At 38.1% G+C, this 8,203-nt stretch overlaps 1 protein-coding gene across 1 annotated transcript in view; it reads right to left on the bottom strand.

Moving 5' to 3' along the window:
• The window catches only part of UPK1A (uroplakin 1A), a 137,919-nt gene extending 129,920 nt beyond the window's left edge, over positions 1–7,999 (bottom strand). The window contains exon 1 of the mRNA XM_078781263.1: positions 7,906–7,999. The gene's annotated coding sequence lies outside the window, so the exon portion shown is untranslated. The remainder of the gene's footprint in view (positions 1–7,905) is intronic.
• Positions 8,000–8,203: the final 204 nt, after the last annotated feature.

Raw genomic sequence — 8,203 nt, 5'->3', positions numbered from 1 at the left:
TGTGTGTTTGTGTGTACGAATATGTGTGTGTGGGTGTGTGTGTATCGGCTCCCTCACTCCTTAAATAACTTCCATGAGAGACCGGTTGGGACGGGCCAGACCACGAGACCCCCCATCAAGTAACAATTCTCATCATCATTTTTCACGATTTGAACTAATTCAAGTAATTCTTTCTCAAGGTTATTGTCCACAAATCCCGTTTATAGGATAAAAACTTTTGCTTTTTCTCCACAATTATTTTGTGAAACAACAGTATTTAAACATTCTTGATAACAATTACAACAATGATAATGAAAATTAATAATTCAATAATAATTTTCATGAGTCTCTCCCCACTCTTCATGCCATTTCCCCAGACAAAGCAAACATTGATGTTCACAATGCAGACATTGATGTTCACAATGCAGACATTGATGTTCACAATGCAGACATTGATGCCCACAATGCAGACATTGATGTTCACAATGCAGACATTGCTGTTCACAATGCAGACATTGATGTTCACAATGCAGACATTGATGTTCACAATGCAGACATTGATGTTCACAATGCAGACATTGATGTTCACAATGCAGACATTGATGTTCACAATGCAGACATTGATGCCCACAATGCAGACATTGATGTTCACAATGCAGACATTGATGCTCACAATTCAGTCAATGATGTTCATAATGCATACATTGATGTTCACAATACAGACATTAATGTTCACAATACAGACATTGATGTTCACAATGCAGACATTGATGCTCACAATTCAGTCAATGATGTTCATAATGCATACATTGATGTTCACAATACAGACATTAATGTTCACAACGCAGACATTGGTGTTCACAATACAGACATCGATGTTCACAGCGCAGACATTGATGTTCACAGCGCAGACATTGATGTTCACAACACAGATATTGATGTTCACAACGCAGACATTGATGTTCACAGCGCAGACATTGATGTTCACAACACTGATATTGATGTTCACAACACAGACATTGATGTTCACAACGCAGACATTGATGTTCATAACGCAGACATTGATGTTCACAACACAGACATTGATGTTCACACCACAGACATTGATGTTCGCAATGCAGACATTGATGTTCACAATACATACAATAATGTTTACAACGCAGACATTGATGTTCACAATGCAGACATTGATGTTCACAATACAGACAATAATGTTCACAACGCGGACATTGATGTTCACAATACAGACATTGATGTTCACAATACAGACATTGATGTTCACAATACAGACATTGATGTTCACACCACAGACAATAATGTTCACAACGCAGACATTGATGTTTACAACACAGACATTGATGTTTACAACACAGACATTGATGTTCACAATACAGACATTGATGTTTACAACACAGACATTGATGTTCACAATACAGATATTGATGTTCACAATGCAGATATTGATGTTCACAATGCAGATATTGATGTTCACAATACAGATATTGATGTTCACAATGCAAATATTGATGTTCACAATACAGACATTGATGTTCACAATACAGATATTGATGTTCACAATACAGACATTGATGTTCACAATACAGACATTGATGTTCACAATACAGATATTGATGTTCACAATACAGATATTGATGTTGCCAACACATCCATTGATGTTCACAATACAGACATTGATGTTCACAATACAGACATTGATGTTCACAATACAGACATTGATGTTCACAATACACACATTGATGTTCACAACACAGACATTGATCTTCACAATACAGATGTTGATGTTGCCAACACATCCATTGATGTTCACAATACATCCATTGATGTTCACAACACATCCATTGATGTTCACAACACATCCATTGATGTTCACAACACATCCATTGATGTTCACAACACATCCATTGATGTTCACAACACATCCATTGATGTTCACAACACATCCATTGATGTTCACAACACATCTATTGATGTTCACAACACATCCATTGATGTTCACAACACCGACATTGATGTTGCCAACACATCCATTGATGTTCACAACACATCCATTGATGTTCACAACACATCCATTGATGTTCACAACACATCCATTGATGTTCACAACACATCCATTGATGTTCACAACACAGACATTGATGTTCACAACACATCCATTGATGTTCACAACACATCCATTGATGTTCACAACACATCCATTGATGTTCACAACATAGACATTGATGTTCACAACACATCCATTGATGTTCACAACACATCCATTGATGTTCACAACACAGACATTGATGTTCACAACACAGACATTAATGTTCCCAACACATCCATTGATGTTCACAACACATCCATTGATGTTCACAACACAGATATTAATGTTCACAACACATCCATTGATGTTCACAATACAGACATTGATGTTCACAACACATCTATTGATGTTCACAACACAGATATTGATGTTCACAACACATCCATTGATGTTCACAACACATCCATTGATGTTCACAACACAGACATTGATGTTCACAACACATCCATTGATGTTCACAACACAGACATTGATGTTCACAACACAGACATTAATGTTCACAACACATCTATTGATGTTCACAACACAGATATTGATGTTCACAACACATCCATTGATGTTCACAACACATCCATTGATGTTCACAACACATCCATTGATGTTCACAACACATCCGTTGATGTTCACAACACATCCATTGATGTTCACAACACATCCATTGATGTTCACAACACATCCATTGATGTTCACAACACATCCATTGATGTTCACAACACAGACATTGATGTTCACAACACATCCGTTGATGTTCACAACACATCCATTGATGTTCACAACACATCCATTGATGTTCACAACACATCCATTGATGTTCACAACACATCCATTGATGTTCACAACACATCCATTGATGTTCACAACACATCCATTGATGTTCACAACACATCCATTGATGTTCACAACACATCCATTGATGTTCACATCACATCCATTGATGTTCACAACACAGCCATTGATGTTCACAACACATCCATTGATGTTCACAACACATCCATTGATGTTCACAACACATCCATTGATGTTCACAACACATCCATTGATGTTCACAACACATCCGTTGATGTTCACAACACATCCATTGATGTTCACAACACATCAATTGATGTTCACAACACATCCATTGATGTTCACAACACAGACATTGATGTTCACAATACATCCGTTGATGTTCACAACACATCCATTGATGTTCACAACACATCCATTGATGTTCACAACACATCCATTGATGTTCACAACACATCCATTGATGTTCACAACACATCCATTGATGTTCACAACACATCCATTGATGTTCACAATGCAAACATTGATGTCAAGGTCGCCTAAAATTGTTTGCATTTTCAGATGCCTTCTTGTTTTTAATGTGATGGCCCATGGCATGGAGTGTCTCAGTAGCTGAATGGGTAAGGTCTTGTTATGAAACCCCTTGGAGCGACACTCTGTGGCAGAATATGGTGAATTTGGTGGGATCTCGGATGAACAGTTAAATTGGTGTATCCACAATTGTATGGAATAATATCACCTCGACTGGCCTCGCTCTATATTCCGGCCAAGTTGCATTGCTGGTGAGTCAAGGAAGCTTTGAGAAAGCAAAACAATTTGTTTAGAGTTGGTGAACTTAATGAATTGTGTTTGAACACATTTGTCCCCATCAGATCTTTATTGCATCACATGGAAAGTGCTATAGGTTTTAGCTCTAGTTTATGGCCAATAACATGCGGCGGAAATGTTTGGAGACCAGAGGGGATAAGCAAAGCTTTTACCAGTGAGGCATCAAAGACAACTCTGGCAGAAAAGCTCCAACTGCAAGCAAATGAAAATTCCGAACAATAAGGTGGACTGAGACATGAAGACGTTGTATTGAGTCACAGTGCTCCGATCACAGGAAGGGAATTACTCCCGCAGTGCAAGTTGCAAAGAGAGAGAGAGAGCTCCGAAAATGTCACGCTGACATGCGCTTGGCAGCAACACTGAGCCCCAGTGTTTCAACAGGTGACGTATTTGCCCACAACGGGACAAAGAGTGCTTTTGCTCACGTCTACCGAAGAATGACGCAGGTACCCCTCACCTCTGTGTGCACTTTTAAATACCAATCACTACAATAATGCTCCTAATTCTTTATCTGCTGCATACAATTAAGTCATTGCATGAAGAATACTAGAAGGGCACTCGGAAGAGCTCAAACCTCCACCCGGCCGAACAGTTTACGTTTTGTATCCCACTGATAGGTCAGATCTGGTTCCGGATATTCACCAAAAATCGAATTGGCTTGTTCTTGTCACCTAACCAACTCATCCACCAACTCTTGTCATAATCCATCCAATTTTTTTGAAATATGGTGCTCTATGTATAGTTTTTTCCCCATCTCTCAATGGTGAAGAATCACTTTAAATATATATTTAAAATTATCGTTTCTGGACTCGAATCTTCACTAAAATCGGATTGGCTTGTTCTTTTCACCGACCCAACTCATCCACCAATTTTTTTCATAATCTGTCCACGATTTTCGAAATATCATGTTATATATCGTTTTTGATCACATCTCTCAATGGTGAAGAATCACTTCGAAATATAAAAAAAATTCTCATTTCTGGATCCGGATTCGAATCTTCACCAAAATCCAATCAGATAGTTCATGTTTCCTAACCAACTCATCCACATAGTTTTGTCATAATCCCTCCACAACATTTTGAAATATCGTGTTTGTTCACATCTCTCAATGGTGAAGAATCACTTTTTTAAAAATTAAGAAATTCTAGTATCCCTATCTGCAACTGAATCTTCACCAAAATCTAATCGGCTTGTTCTTGTCACCGACCCGACTCATCCAACAAGTTTTGTCTGAATGTGTCCATAATTGCTTGAGATATCCTGCTCACAGACGGACGGACAAACAGGAGTGAAAACCGAACATCCGTCCACGTTGTGTGGCAGAGGTAAAGATGAGCTTTTCACAACAGACAAAGGGTTGATATAGGAAGAGAAGCTGAATCTCCTGCACAGACCAGCGCACAGTGGGTTAAATTTGGGCCACCGTGGCAAAGGAATTGATGAATCATTAAACCTTCACCGGTTCGCATACAGAAACCCCCCGATCCCTCCTTTACTGTGGAAGTCAGATTTAATTGAGATTCACCACTGGAAACTAAGCGTGGCAGCTGAAGATAAGTCCCAATGCCTTCTTTCTCTTGACCATATCCTTGTCCCTTTTCCCATTCCAAAAATGTTGGTGTTTTTCCACTAGTTGTTGTTGTTGATGTTGTTGTTGTTGCTGTGACTCCATTTATCCGGAGTCCGGAAACTTAATAGCACTGCTAACCTTACCCAATCACAACTAAGTCTTAGAAATAAAGAATAGACTGGTCCGTAACAACACACACAACCTAAACTGCCTACATACTACTAATGCAGACCCTTATTAATTGATAGAATCATGAGCTGATACAATTATACCTTTATAAAATCACAAGTTGTTCAAACACCTAGAATATGTCTTTCAATCCAGACAAATCTCACTCACCGAAAGGACCATCTCGCAACAGCTCCCCTCACTCGCCCCCCTCATCTAATTTCTTAACAATCCTCCTGAAGATATTCCTTTTTCCCACCAGTGGAACAAACTTCCACATCATCAATCTCATTGTTCCCTCCAGGTTTTCAAGACCGCTGTTCACCACAATCTCTCCTCACTTCCATCCACACCATGATCTTTTCTACCCTCATTACCCCTCCCAAAACCCACCTCTTTCCAGGTTTCCAGTTTTTCTTTCCACTTCTGTGATTGAGAATTTCTGGCTGTGTCCATGTTGTTCATTCCCTTTGTCCTCCCCTTGCTCTCATTCCTCCCCTTGCTCTCATTCCTCCCCTCGTCCCTCATTTCTCAGGGTCTGCCTCTGTTTTGTCCCTCAATCTTGCTGTTGTCGTGTTTCCTTCCTCTTCTATTTCGGTTGTTATTAATTTCGTTCTGTTGCGTCCTGATTTGTTCTGTGTTCTAGCTTCTCCATGAGAGTCTACACTGTTTACAAAACTAGAACGGCACTCTTCGACGTCACGACATCGACTGATATGCCTCCTCCAACATTATTACATCATTGTAATACTTGTATCAAGTTTGATTTAAATCCGTTCAGCTGTGCCCAAGTTAGCACATTTTTACCTGACCTGACCTTTGACCTCTTGAACCCCAAAATGTATCAGTTCATGTTTACATCATTATACATTGCTGTACCAAGTTTTAATTTAAATCAGTTCAGCTGTTCACAAGTTCTCACATTTTTACCTGACATGACTTGTGACCTTTGGCCTTTGACCTCGGGACCCCCAAAATCTAATCAGTGAATCTTTACATCATTATACATATATATACCAAGATTGAATGATAGCACTTCAACCATTCACAAGTTATAGACCTATTACAGATTTGACCTTTGACCTTCGACCCCAAAATCTAATCAGTTCATCTTTGCATCATTATACATATCTGTACCAAGTTTGAATTAGATCACTTGAGCCATTCTCAAGTTCTAGACCTATTACAGACTTTGACCTTTGACCTTTAACCTCTTGACCCCAAAATCTAATCAGTTTATATTTACATCATTCTACATAATTGTACCAAATTTGGTCAAATCCTATCACTGGTTCACAAGTTATCGCGGTAACAGTATTTTTACCTAACAAGATCTCTGACCTTTTTCCTTCAGCCTCGTGACCCAAAAATCGATTAAGTTAATCTATACATCATTATACATACCTGTACCAAGTATTAATTGTATCACTTCAGCCGTTCTCAAGTTATAGACCTATTACAGATTTGACCTTTGAACCCAAAATGTAATAAGTTAATCTATACATCATTATACATACCTGTATCAAGTTTGAATTATATCACTTCAGCCGTTCTCAAGTTATAGACCTATTACAGATTTGACCTTTGAACCCAAAATGTAATAAGTTAATCTATACATCATTATACATACCTGTATCAAGTTTGAATTATATCACTTCAGCCGTTCTCAAGTTATAGACCTATTACAGATTTGACCTTTGAACCCAAAATGTAATAAGTTAATCTATACATCATTATACATACCTGTATCAAGTTTGAATTATATCACTTCAGCCGTTCTCAAGTTATAGACCTATTACAGATTTGACCTTTGAACCCAAAATGTAATAAGTTAATCTATACATCATTATACATACCTGTATCAAGTTTGAATTATATCACTTCAGCCGTTCTCAAGTTATAGACCTATTACAGATTTGACCTTTGAACCCAAAATGTAATAAGTTAATCTATACATCATTATACATACCTGTATCGAGTTTGAATTATATCACTTCAGCCATTCTCAAGTTATAGACCTATTACAGACTTTGACCTTTGAACCCAAAATGTAATAAGTTAATCTATACATCATTATACATACCTGTATCAAGTTTGAATTATATCACTTCAGCCGTTCTCAAGTTATAGACCTATTACAGATTTGACCTTTGAACCCAAAATGTAATAAGTTAATCTATACATCATTATACATACCTGTATCGAGTTTGAATTATATCACTTCAGCCATTCTCAAGTTATAGACCTATTACAGACTTTGACCTTTGACCCTTGACCTCTTGACCCCAAAATCTAATCAGTTTATATTTACATCATTCTACATAATTGTACCAAATTTGGTCAGAATCCCATCACTGATTCACAAGTTATCGCGGTAACAGTATTTTTACCGAACAAGACCTCTGACCTTTTTCCTTCGGCCTCGTGACCCCAAAATCTAATAAGTTAATCTGTACATCATTATACATACCTGTACCAAGATTGACTAAGATCCCTTCAGCTGTTCTCAAGTTATCGCGGTAACGAAAACCTATCACGGTTTATACTTTTAGTATGTAGAAAGTGAAAACAAACGTCACATCCGTTACAGTACTTTGTCTTCCAAAGCACATCCAAGCCAAGAGCAGTGGATTATTTTATCTCTAACTCCTAATGTGACTCCAACGCCTCCCCCAAACCACTCCCAAGGTGTGTCTTGGTAATTTCCAAGTAACCTTAGCAGTAATAAGTCACTGAAGGTAGAAGGTTAAACGTGTACATTTGTGACG

Source organism: Myxine glutinosa, chromosome 7 (genome assembly GCF_964187855.1).
Source record: "Myxine glutinosa chromosome 7, kmMyxGlut1.1, whole genome shotgun sequence".
Taxonomy (NCBI): Eukaryota; Metazoa; Chordata; class Myxini; order Myxiniformes; family Myxinidae; genus Myxine; species Myxine glutinosa.
This window is presented reverse-complemented; position numbering and strand designations above follow the sequence as displayed.